The following is a 17,897-nucleotide window of genomic DNA, read 5'->3' on the forward strand; positions in this document are numbered from 1 at the left end:
CCCCTCTATCTGCCCCCTCACTTTACACCTGAACGTCTCAAGTTTAGGTTTTTTTTAATCAGACACACATGGACGCTATCACAAGGAAGTCACACCAACGCCATTACTTTTTCAGGAGTTTTGATTTGTCGGTGACTGTTCTAACAAATCTCTACAGCTGTCCTGTTGAATCTGTCCTCAGCAGTCTGGTACGGCAATTTGAATGCACAGGAACGTAAGGAGCTGAAGAGAGTAGTGTACTCAGCCTCATGCAGCACGGACACATCCCTCCCCAGCATCGGTATCTGCAGGAGGTGCTGCCTCAAGAAGGCAACGTCCATCGTCAAAGATCCCTCACCATCTGGGCCACGCCATCTTCTCTCAACTACCATGGGGCAGGAAGCCCGAAGTCCCACACCACCAGGTTCAGGAACAGCAACTTCCCTTCAACCATTCGGTTCCTGAACCAGCCAGCACAACCATAATCACGACTTCAGTACAGCAACTCTAGGACCACTTTGATTGTTGTTCTAATTGGGTTCTTTCTTGAAAAGATTGTGTTTAATTAATGTCTCAATTATTTTTTTTTTGCGTGAATGCTGCTTATCTGATTCTGTGTGGCTGTGGTGCTGCAGCAAGTACAGTTTTCATTACATCAGTGTTCATGTGGACTTGTGTACCTGACAATAAAATTGACTTTGACCTTGAGATTGTGCCTCTAGCAAGGACAGTAACACTGTACCTGAGACAACACTGGGATGTTGTAATGAGTACAGTGTGGCAAAGACTAGGGCACTGTGAGTCAGCCGATAGGACAGCAGGTCTGCGCCCATGTCACCAGGCGATCCAGGCATTGTATGCCTGTAAACAATAATGGGGAGACTGTATCTTCAAGCAACACTCTGCCTGTAGGGCGGACAGTCACTGCAGAAACGGGACATTCAGGAACGATAAGGCCCTTACAGGTGACCGCAATTTGGAGGGAAGGCAGGAATTATCCTGGGGGTGGGGTGGAGGTTATTGGTGAGGGGAGCGGTGTCGGGATAAAAGGTACCTCCCCCCTTGCTTCAAACTCCACATGCGGACAATGAGATTTTCCCTGTCCCACATCTCAGTCCCATACAACCCCGCTTCGAGTGTGGTGCCCACTCGGCCAAAGTCAACACAGTGCAAGACCCTGCTTCTATCCCCCCCCCCCCCCCACAGACTCTTGTTTTGAGGATAAATGCGAAGGGTCTCGTCTTGACTGAAAGAGCAAGATGCCAAGCTACAAACTGGGAGCCGGACAGCTAATTCCCCACTCCACCCTACTACTCCATACCCTTCTCGTCCCCAAGCGGGGTGGGGGGGGGCCCTCTCCCCAGTGTGGAACTGGAGCCTACATGTTATTCACGGGCAGGGAGGCTGAGAAGGGATTTGGGAGAGAGCAGGACTAAGGATGGATCAGGGAACCCCCAGAGTTATCAAGCAATCTCAAACCCTACAGCGGACAGCCTTGCAAAAGGAACACCCCTCCTTCATCTCAGATTCCTGCAAAGCACTTCTTGCTCTGGTATTTTCTGTTTAAAAAAATACCAGGAGCTTTGCAAAGTTGCGACTAATCCAGCGAGGCGGGCGACCTCTTTGGTAGGCATATGGGAAACATCTTGTTGATCGCAATAATTATTTTTTTTTGTGTCGTCGTTGATTTTGTATAGGATCATGCATGTTTAATGTCTTAAGCATTCTCTCTGAAGTGAAACTTGCATAAAAGAGATAAAACTGATGGAGATATTTAGCCCCTCTGCGAGGAGGGTCGGCCCACACATGCCACGTTCTTGAAGTCCATTTTCAACACCTGAAGGGCAAAAGCAAAATGAGAGAGTGTTAACAGCACCCGACTAGTGAAGAAGTTAGCAGTGCCCCACTAGTGAACAAGTGTTAGCAGTGTCCCACTAGTGAACAAATGTTAGCAGTGCCCCACCAGTGAACAAGTGTTAGCAGTGCCCCACTAGTGAACAAGTTAGCAGTGTCCCACTAGTGAACAAATGTTAGCAGTGCCCCACCAGTGAACAAGTGTTAGCAGTGTCCCACTAGTGAACAAGTTAGCAGTGCCCCACCAGTGAACAAGTGTTAGCAGTGTCCCACTAGTGAACAAGTTAGCAGTGCCCCACCAGTGAACAAGTTAGCAGTGCCCCACCAGTGAACAAGTTAGCAGTGTCCTACTAGTGAACAAGTTAGCAGTGTCCTACTAGTGAACAAGTTAGCAGTGTCCCACTAGTGAACGAGTGTTAGTAGTGTCTCACTAGTGAACAACAGAGTGTTAGCAGTGCCCCACTTGCAAAAACGAAGTGTGCTTCATTTTCTGACGCAGAGTGCACACAGCTTTGGTCCGCCACTACTTGAGAAAGGATATAAACAGATGAGATTCTGCAGATACTGGAAATCTCGAGCAACTCACACAAAATGCTGGAGAAACAGAGCAAGTCAAGCAGCATCTATGGAAGTAATTTTTAAAAATTAACGTTTCCGGCCAAGACTTTTCATCAAGACCCTTTGTGAGTCTGAAAGATGCTACCTCAGACTTGCTGAGTTACTTGAGAAACATTACACTAGGACTGGATGCGTAAAGGAGAGCAAGGTAGGACACCTGGTTGGGTGGTGCCCCAGCAGCAACCCCTGGCTCAGGGCCAGCAAAAGTTAAAAGCTGGCAGTTACCTTCAGGAAGGTGAAGGAGGGTGAATATACTTCAGTCTACTTTGAGGGTTCAGCAGTGGAGAGAGTAGGCAGGATTAAATTCCTGGGCATTAACACTGCAGGTGACCTGTAGTGTCCAGCATACAGACACAGTTGCAAGGAAGACACATAGGAGGCTAAGGAGGTTCAACTTGTCACCAACCATTCTAAGAAACTTCTACAGATGTTCCTGTTGAACCTATCCTGACTGGTTGCATCTGGTCTGGTACAGCAAAACAAATGTGCAGTAAAGTGAAAAACTGCAGAGCATAGTGGGTTCAGCCCAACACATCCCGGTCATATCCCTCCACACCATCGATAATATCTACAGGAGGCACTGAGTCAAGAAAGCAAAGTCCATCATCAAAGATCCCCACCATCTGGGCCATGCCATCCTTTCACAGCTCCCATCGGGCAGGAAGTCCCACACCATGACTTTCAGGGACAGCTATTTCCCTTCAACCATTTGGTTCTTGAACCAACAGATGCAACCCTAATCACTACCTCGGTATAGCAACACTGTGACCACTTTGTACTAAACTGGACTACTTTTTTTCTAATTGTACTCTTTCGTATAAAATTTGTGCATAATTTTTTTTTCTTGTGAATGTTGTGTCTCTGATGCTGTTGCTGTAACTTTATCATTCCACCTGTGCATCTGACAATGAACTTGACTTTGAGAGATTCACTAGGCCAATTCCCAGGATGGGAGAGGTGTTCCATACTTGTTGTGCTTCAGAAGAGTGAGGGGCAATCTTACTGAAACCTCGTAGGCCATGAGGGGGCACGGCAGGGTAGATGTGAAGATCTTTCCACTCGAGGGAGAGCTCCGATCGAGGAGATAGAACGTCTTCTCACAGAGGAAGGTGAATATCTGGAACACTCAGGAGAATGGGGCTAAGGGGAGAGGGTGATAATTGCTTTAATTTGCATATAATTGAGGGCAATGCTTATGTCCATACCCTATAACTGAGAGATATTAAAATTGCAAATTGATTCTGGAAATGAGGAGAGGTTTAACCTATGAGGAGAGGTTGAGTCATCTTGGACTACACTCACTGGAATTCAGAAGAATGGGAGGGAATCTCACAGAAATATATAAAATTATGAAAGGGATAGATAGGATAGAAGCAGAAACATTGTTTGCAGTGGTAAGTGAGACTAGAACTAGGGGACTTAGCCTCAAGGTTTGGTGGAATAGAACTAAGATGGGAATGAGGAGAAACTTCTTTCCAAACAGAGTAGTGAATCTGTAGAATTCTCTGTCCAGGGAAACAGTCGAGGCAGACTCATTGACTACACTTTAGACACACTTGGCATAGCAGGGGAATTAAGGGCTATGGGGAAAAGGCAGGTAGGTGGATCAGCCATGATCTGGTGACTGGTGGTCAAGGCTCAACTGCTGACTCCTGCTCCTGTTTCTTGTGTTCTTATGTAAAAGCACAGAAAAACACTGGTAAATTAAATCACAACATTCAATTACTATTGTCATGCGTATCAAAGAACAGTGCAAGACATCGGTTTGCATGCCATCTAGATGTATCATTTCATCACATCAGTTCATTGAAGTAATACAAGGGCAAAGAACTAACGTTATGTGTCACAGGTAGACTATAAAGTGCAAGGGCCACACCAAGGTAGACAGTGAGGTCAGGGGCCACACCAAGGTAGACAGTGAGGTCAGGGGCCACACCAAGGTAGACAGTGAGGTCGGGGGCCACACCAAGGCAGACAGTGAGGTCAGGGGCCACACCAAGGTAGACAGTGAGGTCAGGGGCCACACCAAGGCAGACAGTGAGGTCAGGGGCCACACCAAGGTAGACAGTGAGGTCGGGGGCCACACCAAGGCAGACAGTGAGGTCGGGGGCCACACCAAGGCAGACAGTGAGGTCTGGGGCCACACCAAGGTAGACAGTGAGGTTGGGAGCCACACCAAGGTAGACAGTGAGGTCGGGGGCCACACCAAGGCAGACAGTGAGGTCAGGGGCCACACCAAGGTAGACAGTGAGGTCGGGGGCCACACCAAGGCAGACAGTGGGGTCGGGGGCCACACCAAGGCAGACAGTGAGGTCGGGGGCCACACCAAGGCAGACAGTGAGGTCTGGGGCCACACCAAGGTAGACAGTGAGGTCAGGGGCCACACCAAGGTAGACAGTGAGGTCGGGGGCCACACCAAGGCAGACAGTGAGGTCAGGGGCCACACCAAGGTAGACAGTGAGGTCAGGGGCCACACCAAGGTAGACAGTGAGGTCGGGGGCCACACCAAGGCAGACAGTGAGGTCAGGGGCCACACCAAGGTAGACAGTGAGGTCAGGGGCCACACCAAGGCAGACAGTGAGGTCAGGGGCCACACCAAGGCAGACAGTGAGGTCGGGGGCCACACCAAGGCAGACAGTGAGGTCTGGGGCCACACCAATGTAGACAGTGAGGTCGGGGGCCACACCAAGGTAGACAGTGAGGTCAGGGGCCCCACCAAGGTAGACAGTGAGGTCAGGGGCCACACCAAGGCAGACAGTGAGGTCGGGGGCCACACCAAGGTAGACAGTGAGGTCAGGGGCCACACCAAGGTAGACAGTGAGGTCAGGGGCCACACCAAGGCAGACAGTGAGGTCGGGGGCCACACCAATGTAGACAGTGAGGTCGGGGGCCACACCAAGGTAGACAGTGAGGTCAGGGGCCCCACCAAGGTAGACAGTGAGGTCGGGGGCCACACCAATGTAGACAGTGAGGTCGGGGGCCACACCAAGGTAGACAGTGAGGTCAGGGGCCCCACCAAGGTAGACAGTGAGGTCAGGGGCCACACCAAGGCAGACAGTGAGGTCGGGGGCCACACCAAGGTAGACAGTGAGGTCGGGGGCCACACCAAGGCAGACAGTGAGGTCGGGGGCCACACCAAGGCAGACAGTGAGGTCAGGGGCCACACCAAGGCAGACAGTGAGGTCAGGGGCCACACCAAGGCAGACAGTGAGGTCGGGGGCCACACCAATGTAGACAGTGAGGTCGGGGGCCACACCAAGGCAGACAGTGAGGTCGGGGGCCACACCAAGGCAGACAGTGAGGTCAGGGGCCACACCAAGGCAGACAGTGAGGTCAGGGGCCACACCAAGGCAGACAGTGATGTCAGGGGCCACACCAAGGCAGACAACAGTGAGGTCAGGGGCCACACCAAGGCAGACAGTGAGGTCGGGGGCCACACCAATGTAGACAGTGAGGTCGGGGGCCACACCAAGGTAGACAGTGAGGTCATGGGCCCCACCAAGGTAGACAGTGAGGTCAGGGGCCACACCAAGGCAGACAGTGAGGTCGGGGGCCACACCAAGGCAGACAGTGAGGTCGGGGGCCACACCAATGTAGACAGTGAGGTCGGGGGCCACACCAAGGCAGACAGTGAGGTCAGGGGCCACACCAAGGAAGACAGTGAGGTCAGGGGCCCACTTTGCCATATTCGGGGACATTCAGTAGTCAGAATCAGGCTGATTATCACTGCCATAGAGTACATTGTGAAATTTAATGTTTTGCAGCAGCAGTACAATGCAATTCATAAAAATTACTGCAAGCTTAAACAAACAGATAATGAGGCCGTGTTAACGGGCTGATGGCCCATTCAGTAATAGTCAATAGACTTATAAAAGCAGGTTAGAATCAGAACCATTATCACTGTTTTATATTCCTAGAATAATAGACCTGATTCTGATTCTGTAAATGATAGAATCTGCTGTCTGATTGTTCCCAGAACCTAAGAGTTGGCTTACCATGCACATTAGCTTCCAGCTCACTGAAACCCCATTCCTGGGCTCACGGAGACTCTCTTTCGAATTAATAGTGTGCTGCAGTATTCACTGGATTAACATTCGGTGTTCTGGGGGACCTATAGTCCTAAGGAAGGGAGAATAAGGGGTAATAGGGACGTGGATGTGCTAATAGGGAAACAGGGAACCACAGACCAAGTCTAAAAGTAGAGACATGGAACTTAGCAGTGACAGCACCAGGTTTAAGGAACCTCACAAATTATGCAACAGTGTACACCACTGATGTTTTGCTGTTAGACTTGTCAATAATAATTTTATTCTCTAATCAAGACCTAGTTTGTTACTTAATTAAGTCTTTCTGCAACCATTATTCTACTATCAAAACCTAGAAATCATGTTTCTTTGCAATCTTGTTATCTGGGGATGTAAAAGCTGTCCCAGATCCGTGCTCCAGGTTATCAGCTTTAGCTGACGTGCGCATTAGCATCAATAAATCACCCGTTATTTCAAGCACCAGCTTTGAGTGGCTTCCTGTTTACTCCTACACTTGATAACCGGGAAGAATCTTCCAGTCCCAAGCATCGCTGGATTATCAAAACTCTGCTGCAGTCTCCACATAACATTGTGCGGATACAACCCACCCACTGATCATCGTGTACTTGGATAGGAACTGCAGCAGTTTATTATCGTCACCTGTACCAAGGTCCAGTGAAAAGTTTCTCCTGCATAGTGTTCCTGTAGATGCATTCATTGAGGTAGGACAAGGTAAAACAATAACAGTGCAGAATGCAGTGTAACAGCTACAGAAAGAGTGCAGTGCAGGTAAACAATAACATAGAACAGTACAACACAGTACAGGCCCTTCAGCCCAAAATGTTGTGCCGACCCTCAAATTCTGCCTCCCATATAACCCCCACCTTAAATTCCTCCATATACCTGTCTAGTAGTCTCTTAAACTTCACTAGTGCATCTGCCTCCACCACTGACTCAGGCAGTGCCCTCCATGCACCAACCACTCTCGGAGTAAAAAAACTTCCTCTAATATCCCCCTTGAACTTCCCTCCCCTTACCTTAAAGCCATGTCCTCTTGTACTGAGCAGTGGTGCCCTGGGGAAGAGGCGCTGGCTGTCCACTCTGTCTATTCCTCTTAATATCTTGTATACCTCTATCATGTCTCCTCTCATCCTCCTTCTCTCCAACGAGTAAGGCCCTGGGTCCCTAAATCTCTGATCAAGGTGCAAGATCATCACAAGGTTAAGTATGAGGTCAGGTGTCCATTTTATCTTATCGGGGAACCATTCCGTAATCTATAACAATGAGTTAGAAGCTGCCTTTGAGCCTGATGCTATGTGCCTTCAGTTTGTTCTGGTGGGAGATGGGAGAAGAGAGAATGGAGCCTTAGATTAAACCTTGGAGGGAGGGCTGCTTCCTGTGATGTGCTGATCTGTGGTCCACGTCTCTCTTTAGCTTCTTGCTGTGGTGCATTGATAAAAATTGGTGAGGGTCAGCGGGGACCTGCCTCTGGAGGAAGCAGAGGTGATAGTGAGCTTTCTTGGCTATGTAGACAGGCTACCAGTGATTGCAGCATGGATAATAACTTCTTAATGGCCAATATGCTAAAGTCATTATCCAGTTACTAAGGAATTAGCGCTATTGAGTACTATATCACTGTAGTTAATTAACAACAGAGCACAAAGGGATTTTAACTCTTTATCTCGGTGATGGTGATATTGGATATTAACACTCCCCGACAGCTGGAGTGGAAGTGGTGGTTTGGGATATTAATCTCTTATCAGTACAGCACTGTCGATTGTTTTATTTTCAAATTACTGTAATAGGGAAATCTCCAACATCTGCCTCCCCTCCATGGCTACTGTCTATACTTCCCGATGTCTCAGTAAAGCAGCCTGCATAATCAAAAGACCTCACCCACCCCGGCCATTCCCTCTTCTCCCCTCTCCCGTCGGGCAGAAGATTCAAAATCCTGAAAGCACGTATTACCAGGCTCGAGGACAGCTTCTACCCCGCTGCTATCAGACCCTTGCATGATACGAAGGACTTCTGACCTCACACTCTCCCTCATTATGAACCTACACATCATCGTCTTTCCCTGTAACTGTTACACTTTATTCTACACTTTATCCTTTCATCCTGTTCTGTGGACTGTGTAACGATTCGATCTGTAAGACAACCTTTTCATTGTACCTCAGCACTTGTGACAATAATAAGCCGATTCTAATTCCCCGTCTACCTTGTCCTGGCCCTTGCACCTTATTGTCTACCTGCACTGCACTCTCCGTAACTGTAATGCTCCATTCTGCACCTGTCACTGTTTTCCCTTGTTCTACCTCAGTGCACTATGTAATGGTCTGATCTGTAGGCAGTCTACAAGACCAACTTTCACTGTACCTTGGCACAATAAATACCAATTATGATGCCAAGATTATTGTAGTTCACAATAAAATTATCATAGCGAAATGTGGCTCTCATCGTTAACACACAAGTGGTTAAACTTTGATTAATTATCACACAATTAGCTTTGTGAGCATTAATTCCCTTATGGATATTACAGCACTGACACCGTCGGTTATTAATGTAATTGAAATAGCAGGGAGATAGAAATAGCTTGGAGATTCAAGGATGAGAGATTTGTCCTTTTCTAGTTGCTATAGAAACGGTAAGGACCGTGGGAGATGGAAAAAAATGGAACCCTGGTACCTTCGAGCATTTTGGTCAGCATGAACCAGTTGGGCCGAGGGGCCAGTTTCTGGGCTGTGTGACTCTGTATTAGCCCCACATTGGGGCCTCTAAGGCACTATCCATTTATTTTATTTTTTATTGTGACTCTTGTTCCATATTTATTGTAACTTACAGTAGTTTTGAACACCTTGCACTGTACTGCTTCCACAAAACAACTTTTACAACATACCTGATTCTGACCCTGGTTCATATGCCATTCCTTCACAGGCTGTTGTTAAAATAGCACAACACCCCCCCCACCGGCCTTTACTGAGACATCTCCAGCTCCTCCGCCACTGTTGGTGGCGAGCGAGGGTTTCGGTGCCGACTGCCTGACTTTCGCTCGCTGCTGAGAAGGAGTCTGTGAGCGGCCTATCACTGTGTGGCTTGCCGTGGTAGGTGGGTAGGCCTCTCTGCCTCGTACAGTGTCCCCCTCTTTCGACAAATATCGTGGTTCTCTGTTTGTGGATTGGAGTATTGTATTGATGAACTGTGAACTTTTTATAGTTTGTGTTTTTACCGCCTGCTCCTTTTCTGTTTTGTTGTGTGAGCCGGGGCTGATGCTCTGCTGGTTTTTGGGGAGGGTAGGGGTTGTTTTTTTGGGGGGGCCGATGATCCTGTTCCATTTTGTGCAGGGGGAGGGTGGTTGATGATCGAGATGCTGTTCTGCTTTTGTTCGGGGGAGTGGGGCTTTGGGTTGAATGTTTCTGTCTGAAAGACTTTCATGTTCTTTTCTCATGGCTATCCGGAGAAGACGAATTTCAGAGTTGTGTACGGATGCATGCTTTGTTAGTAAATGAACCTTTGAACCTTTCAGGAGACAACACATTATGACATTGCCCCCGTAATTGTCACTTTGGACATAGGACAGTGAGATGCTACCCGAATATTGATTACAATAGTAATAACCTCCCATTATAGTCACTTTATGATTATAACAAGGCCAGGATAGTAAAGTTCCTCATAGTACAGTTTTTAAAAGGGAATTAAACTACTGTTGTGAGGTTTCAAAAGACTGCAGAACTGTACAGCACTGGACAGGCCTCATGGTGTTGTGGAGATCTTGATACCAATTTACACTGAATGTGCTGTGAATGATTCATATCCCTCCATTGTCTTCATAACCACCTGTCTATTTAAAGCCTCGTAATTCCCACCTACATCTTAACTCCCTCACCTACACCTAGAAATCTATTCCAGGGGCCTGGCACTCCGTAGAAATCAAATTTCCCCTAATCTCGCCTTTAAGCTTCCTCCCTCCCACTCGAGAGCCTGGCCCCCGGTGTTTGATCTTTCTGCCCTTCCTGCTGTCGATCCTATTCACAGTCCTCATACTTGTACAAACTTCTGTCCGACCTCCACTCGGCCCTCGCCGCATCAGAGAAAACAACCGAACTTTGTCTAACCGCAGACGCGAGAAAATCGACAGGCGCCGGAAATCCGAGCGACGCACACAGAACACTGGCGGAACTCAGCAGGCCGGGCAGCATCTGTGGAAAAGAGCAAACAGTTGACATTTTGGGCCGAGACCCTTCACGCCTGGCCTGTTGAGTTCCTCCAACGTTTCAGCGTGTGTTGCTTGAAGTTTGTCTAACCTGGCATCATATAGATCATACACCCTTCAGTGCAGTCAGCTTCATGGTGAACTGATTCTTGTCCCTCTCCTAAGCCTCCCCCCCCCCCACCAATCTTGTAATGGGGCAAACAGAAATGAACTCATTAACCCCAGGCTCAGACTCACCAAACTGTTACCCAGCTGCAGCATGGCCTCACGTTTTATAAAAACCTCTGCAAGGTTTTACATCCAACATGGCCAAAGGGTTTGCTGGGGCAGCCCACATTCTGGTGCCAATGTAGCATGCCCACGATGCTCCACAGAACAAAACGGGACAATGGCAACAGATCAACCCCCTCCCTCCCTTCCCGCCCACAGACACGGACTGACCTTCAACTCCAGGTCAGGCCTCTGGGCCTCCAGGCTCCGGCCACTGGGTCGTGAATTCGGGACTTCCGACCAGCCTTGAGCCTTTGACCTTTGGTATCGACCCCTGGCATAGCCGATGATGGGACCCTGGGGCTCGAACTCTGACTGACCGACTGATCTTCGTGATTCCTGCCCACGCATCCCGGAAGCCATGGGGGTCCGCGTCACTGGCCTTCGAGCACAAAGCAGAGGCCTCAACTCTGGATGTCCTTTGTTGCCCGTCCACATTGCTGACCTTCAGACACAGAGCACAGAACTCCACCATATCCCCGTCCTTAAGCCCTAATCTGACACCTAACTCCCCTCTTTGTCCCTGAAACCATCTCTGCAAACTTAAAAAAGACACTTAATTCTAAGCCATGATCTTGACAGAGTCTGCAGCTCATCACCACCCAGAGGAAACAACCCCAATTTGCCCGATATTACTTTACAGTACATGGCTAATTCAGGCTACATCCTGGTAACAAACACAAAATGCTGGAGGAACCCAGCAGGCCAGGCAGGATCTACAGAAAAGATGCGATGTTCTGGGCCGAGACCCTTGGGCAGAACTCAGTGGAACCCATTGTGAGCCCTGCCAAAGGGGTTCGGCCCAAGATGTCGACTGTCTACTCTTTTCTGTAGATGCCGCCTGACCTGCTGAGTTCCTCCAGCGTTTTGTGTGTGGAGCTTGGACTTCCAGCATCTGCAGATCTTCTCTTGCTTGCAGCATCCTGATAAGCCTCTCCTGCACCTTTTCTGAGATCTCCACATCCCCGGAATTGCACACGGAAAGGAGCAGTTTAAGACTGCGCTGAGGTGACTGAAACCACGACATTAACTATTCAGTAGCTAACAGCAGAAACAGAGATTGTGACTGGCTGCATTGCCACCTGCTGCGGAGGGATCCGGGGCACAGGATCGCGAGGGGCTACTGAGGGTAGTGGGCTCAGCCAGCTCCGTCGGGGGCACAACCCTCCCCCACCCTCGACGATATCCTCACATCCATCACTAAGGATTGTCACCACTCGGGATGCGCCCTCCTCACTTTATTACCTTCAGGGAGGATGTAGGGGAGCCACACTCAACCTTTCAGAAACAGCTCCTTCCACCAGAACTGAGAGTGGTCCCTGAGCCCATGAACTCATGAGCTCCATTTATTTATTTATTGCTTTTTCATAATATCTTAATGAATTTCACAACATACGCCGGTGTTGATAGACTTGCTTCTGATTCTTGCTACCATAGAACAACAAATTTCATGACGTACTCAACGCCAGTGATAACAGGCCCGATTCTGATGCCTGAGCACTGGCTGCCTTCAGTCAGTCGCTCCCATTACGTGAGTCACTGCCCAGAGTGCGCTAACCCCCTTACTGACTACAAAAGAGCTCACAGTGTGCGGTGCGATTGGCTGCCAGAGACTCATTTTGATATTAACCTGCAATTGGATATTCTGGAAATAGCACTGTAGGTTATTAAACCTATCCTGTTATTATTCTAATCATCAGATAGAAAGCCGTAAATCATTGTAGATAGAGCATACATCTCCTGCTCAGGTGGAGACGATTGGGAGCTTCTAGTTTGCTGGTATAAACGTCACCTGTCCTGGTCCAAACACATAGACGCTCACCAGCACCTCCCTTTCCTCATTTGGCGAAGGAAATATGTGCCTGATCAACCTCACCAGCGTTTACAGACGCACCACTGAAAGCCTCTTATCCCGACGCATCGCAGCTCGGTCCAGCAGCCGCTCCGCCTGAGACCGCAGCGTGATCGCGGCTCACAGCTCGAGGCCGGAGGGGGCAGGAGAAACAGGCCGGTGCTGGGGCTATTTCAGCGCCGGGTCACATTGGTAAGTTCAGGTGGCTGGGGCCGAGGATTCGGGCCGGCGTCCAGCTGGCTGGTTAATTCGCCTTTGTGCTGGACTGACTCTGCAGCTGTCAGGGTCGTTGGCCAGCGACGGCAGTATTTCTCTTCGTGGTTCTACACTGGCTTTCATGGACTGAGCTCGGGCTCTGAGTATTACTTGTTCACTTTCATGGACTGAGCTCGGGCTCTGAGTATTACTTGTTCACTTTCATGGACTGAGCTCGGGCTCTGAGTATTACTTGTTCACTTTCATGGACTGAGCTCGGGCTCTGAGTGTTACTTGTTCACTTTCATGGACTGAGCTCGGGCTCTGAGTGTTACTTGTTCACTTTCATGGACTGAGCTCGGGCTCTGAGTATTACTTGTTCACTTTCATGGACTGAGCTCGGGCTCTGAGTATTACTTGTTCACTTTCATGGACTGAGCTCGGGCTCTGAGTATTACTTGTTCACTTTCATGGACTGAGCTCGGGCTCTGAGTATTACTTGTTCACTTTCATGGACTGAGCTCGGGCTCTGAGTATTACTTGTTCACTTTCATCGTTTCCATGACTCGTTCTTGGGTGTTTGCTGGTCTTCGTTGGGTGGCTTATTCAATGGGTCCTATTGCGTTCCAAGGAACCTCCAACCTGATGGCATGAACATTGACTTCTCTAACTTCCGTTAATGCCCCTCCTCCCCTTCTTACCCCATCCCTGATATATTTAGTTTTCTTCCCCCTCCTCTTTTTTTTTCTCTCTCTCTGCCCATCACTCTGCCTGTTCTCCATCTCCCTCTGGTGCTCCCCTCCCCCTTTCTGTCTCCCTCGGCCTCCCGTCCCATGATCCTTTCCCTTCTCCAGCTCAGTATCCCATCTGCCAATCACCTGTCTGGCTCTCAGCTTCATCCCACCCCCTCCAGTCTTCTCCCATCATTTCACATTTCCCCCTCCCCCTCCCACTTTCATATCTCTTATTATCTTTTCTTTCAGTTAGTCCTGACGAAGGGTCTCGGCCCGAAACGTTGACAGTGCTGCCTGGCCTGCTGCGTTCCACCGGCATTTTGTGTCTGGTGCTATTGTGTTCCTTTGTTTTGTGGCTGCCTGCAAGAAGATGAATCTTAAAGCTGTATAAAGTATGTTGGTAATAAATATACTTTTAAAGTTGAATGACATTGACATGGCTGGTGATTACGGGAAGGGCAGGTGGTATATTACTCGACTGATTCCCCACACCCAGAGAGTTGTGGACGCAGCTCAGCATATCACAGGAATTGACCTCTGTTGGACTCCATCCACACTTCACAGTGCCTCGGTAAGGATTTTTTAAAGATTAGCTTTATTTGTTACATTGAAACTTAGAGTTCATGTGAAATCCAGTCAGCGACTGGCATAACGGCAGTCTTCCGCTGCCTTCAACTCTCTAACTCTAAGCTGCGAGTGCAGCTTTGGACTGTGGGAGGAAACCTGCCCGGCCATGGTGCAAATGGGCAGACTCCTTCCGGCCAGCGGCAGGAATCGAACCCCCGATCGTACAGCTGGCCCTGTAGCAGCGTTACACCAACCATTCTGCGACCAAGCTGCCCGGCAGCCAACATTATCGAGGATCCCACCCACCCCAGATATTCTCGCGTTGCCCCTCCCCTATCGGGCTGAACGCACAAAAGCCTGAAGCACGTACCACCAGCCTCTGTCAGCAGACTCGAACAAACCTCCTGGGCGCCAGGTTGGACTCTCGATGCCACAGTATACCTTGGTATGAATTTATACCTCATTGCCTGCCTGCACTGCACTTTCTCTGTAGCTGTTACACTTTATTCTGCATTCTGTTACAGTTTTACCTTGTTCTACCCCAACGCTCTATATAATGACTGCATTAACAGTGTGTAGGACAAGCCTTTCACTGTATTTAGCGAGGTGACAATACTAAACCAATTGCAGTACCGATGTGGCCCTCCATTGGTCGTGGTTGATTGCGGATGTTGTGTCCCAGCTGTCTGCATTATGAACACAAGCCAGTACACAGTCTAGCGCAGAACGATACGGAGAGCAAGCTGCTCCCCGTGTAGCAGGCTCCCCCTCTCCATGCACCTGATGAATCATGAGAGGGCGATAACATTCAGCATCAGCAGCACCACATGCAGTCAGCATTGAACGCAACTTAGGGCTCTCTCAGGGACTCCAGCTCCCGACTGCCCTTCAGGGTTTACCCCTGAAGAATTCCCCATGAGTGGGTATAGCTGCAAGGCGGGGTGGGGTGGGGGGGAGGTTTGAGGTCATTTTTCCTTCTCAAAGATGAGCTGCCAACTAATGCTGCCCTAAGCGACTGGTTTGAAGGTGCCAATAACCTGCCCTTGCCCTTTCCCTTGTCAATTGAAGAGACCTCACTGGCCAGTAGCTAAGCCACACGTGAAGGCCAGGAGCTGGACTTGGTTGTCAGAGACTATTTGAGATGCACGCCATTGGGAGAGTTATAGGTAGTGGGAGCTTGTCCCCACAACACCCACCCAGCCATGTATCCATTACCAAAACCTTCAAGTTACCCTCAGTCAAATTCCAGATCCTTCTTGTGCTCTGTGTTAAAAATACACCATATCCTTTCATCACACTTGTATCCTATGTCATCACAGTAACTTAACTACAGGCATATCGCTTTCTGAACCCTGGTCCTCTGGAGTCTGGCCTGACTCCAAAGGCTCTTGCAAACTTCTACAGATGTACGGTGGAGCACATTCTGACTGGTAGCCACTGACATGGAGACTCCGGTGAACAGGATCACAAGAGAGTGCAGAGGATTGAACTCTGCCAGTTCCATCCTGGGCACAACACTCTCCACCATCCAGGATATCTACACGAGTCAGTGCCTTAAGAAGGTGGCATTCGTCACTAAAGATCCTCATCACCCACGACATGTCCTCTTCTCATTACTACCATCGAGGAGGAGGTTCAGGAGCCTGAGGACCCACACTCTACGATTCAGGAACAGCTTCTTCCCTTCCGTCATCAGATTTCTGAACAGGCCCCAAATCCATGAACACTGCCTCACCATTCCTTTCATGCACTATAGATATCTTTGTAATTTATGGTAATGTTTCCATCTTGCTGCCACAAAACAAGCTTCACTTCATCTAAGTCGGTGATAATAAACCTGATTCTTCTTCTGAATGTTGGCCAAAGGCTCTGTTTCTGTGCTTTTTCAACTGCACAAGTCTGTAACACCCATGAGTGGTGGATGGCCTATCCCTCCTTTTCAGGGGTTAAAACTGTTATGGAGGTCTGAACGTTGCTTATCAACATTGGAATCCGTTTCTCTGTCTCTTTGTCTCTCTCTCTGTCCCCATGTCCCCGTCTCCCTATCTCTCTGTCCCCATGTCCCTGTGACCCTGTGTCTCTCTGTCCCTGTGTCTCTCTCTGTCCCCGTGCCTCTGTGTCCCCATGTCCCCATCTCCCTATCTCTCTGTTCCCGTGTCCCTTATCTCCCTGTCCCTGCCTCTCTGTCCCTGTGTCTCTCTGTCCCTGCCTCTCTGTCCCTGTGTCTCTCTGTCCCTGTGTCCCTGTGTCTCTCTGTCCCTGTCCCCGTGTCTCTCTGTCCCTGTCCCCGTGTCTCTCTGTCCCTGTGTCCCCGTGTCTCTCTGCCCCTGTGTCCCCGTGTCTCTCTGTCCCTGTGTCTCTCTCTGTCGCTGTGTCTCTCTGTCCCTGTGTCCCTGTGTCTCTCTGTCCCTGTACCTCTCTGTCCCCATGACCCTGTGTCTCTCTCTGTCCCTGTGTCTCTCTGTCCCTGTGTCCCTGTGTCTCTCTCTGTACCAGTGTCTCTCTGTCCCTGTGCCTCTCTGTCCCTGTGTCTCTCTCTGTCCCTGTGTCTCTGTGTCCCCGTGCCTCTCTGTCCCTGTGTCCCATGTGTCTCTCTCTGTCCCTGTGTCTCTCTGTCCCTGTGTCTCTCTGTCCCTGTGTCTCTCTGACCCTGTGTCTCTCTGACTCTGTGTCTCTCTGTCCCCGTGTCTCTCTCTCCCCGTGTCTCTCTCTCCCCGTGTCTCTCTCTCCCCGTGCCTCTCTCTCCCCGTGCCTCTCTGTCCCTGTGCCTCTCTGTCACTGTGTCCCTGTGTCTCTCTGTCTCTCTGTCCCTGTGTCTCTCTGTCCCTGTGTCTCTCTGTCCCTGTGTCTCTCTGTCCCTGTGTCCCTGTGCCTCTCTGTCCCTGTGCCTCTCTGTCCCTGTGTCTCTCTGTCCCTGTGTCTCTCTGACCCTGTGTCCCTGTGTCTCTGTCCCTGTCTCTCCATGTCTCTCTGTCCCTGTGTCTCCGTGTCTCTCTGTCCCTGTGTCTCCGTGTCTCTGTGTCCCTGTGCCTCTCTGTCCCTGTGTCTCTCTGACCCTGTGTCCCCGTCTCTCTGTCCCTGTGTCCCCGTCTCTCTGTCCCTGTCTCTCCGTGTCTCTCTGTCCCTGTGTCTCCGTGTCTCTGTGTCCCTGTGTCTCCGTGTCTCTGTGTCCCTGTGCCTCTCTGTCCCTGTGTCTCTCTGTCCCTGTGTCTCCCTGTCCCTGTGTCTCCCTGTCCCTGTGTCTCCCTGTCCCTGTGTCTCTGTGTCTCTCTGTCCCTGTGTCTCTGTGTCTCTCTGTCCCTGTGTCTCTGTCCCTGCATCCCTGTGCCTCTCTGTCCCTGTGCCTCTCTGTCCCTGTGTCCCTATGTCCCCCTGTCCCTGTGTCCCCAAGTCTCTCTGTCACTGTGTCTCTGTGCCTCTCTGTCCCTGTGCCTCTCTGTCCCTGTGCCTCTCTGTCCCTGTGTCTCTCTGTCCCTGTGTCTCCCTGTCCCTGTGTCTCCCTGTCCCTGTGTCTCCCTGTCCCTGTGTCTCTGTGTCTCTCTGTCCCTGTGTCTCTGTGTCTCTCTGTCCCTGTGTCTCTGTCCCTGCATCCC

At 49.9% G+C, this 17,897-nt stretch overlaps 1 protein-coding gene across 1 annotated transcript in view; it reads right to left on the minus strand.

Moving 5' to 3' along the window:
- Nucleotides 1–1,217: 1,217 nt before the first annotated feature.
- The window catches only part of LOC132393518 (sodium channel subunit beta-1-like), a 141,732-nt gene continuing 125,052 nt past the window's right edge, over nt 1,218–17,897 (minus strand). The window contains exon 6 of the mRNA XM_059968930.1: nt 1,218–1,816. The gene's annotated coding sequence lies outside the window, so the exon portion shown is untranslated. The remainder of the gene's footprint in view (nt 1,817–17,897) is intronic.

The sequence above is a fragment of the Hypanus sabinus genome, chromosome 1 (assembly GCF_030144855.1).
Source record: "Hypanus sabinus isolate sHypSab1 chromosome 1, sHypSab1.hap1, whole genome shotgun sequence".
In the NCBI taxonomy this organism is placed as follows: domain Eukaryota; kingdom Metazoa; phylum Chordata; class Chondrichthyes; order Myliobatiformes; family Dasyatidae; genus Hypanus; species Hypanus sabinus.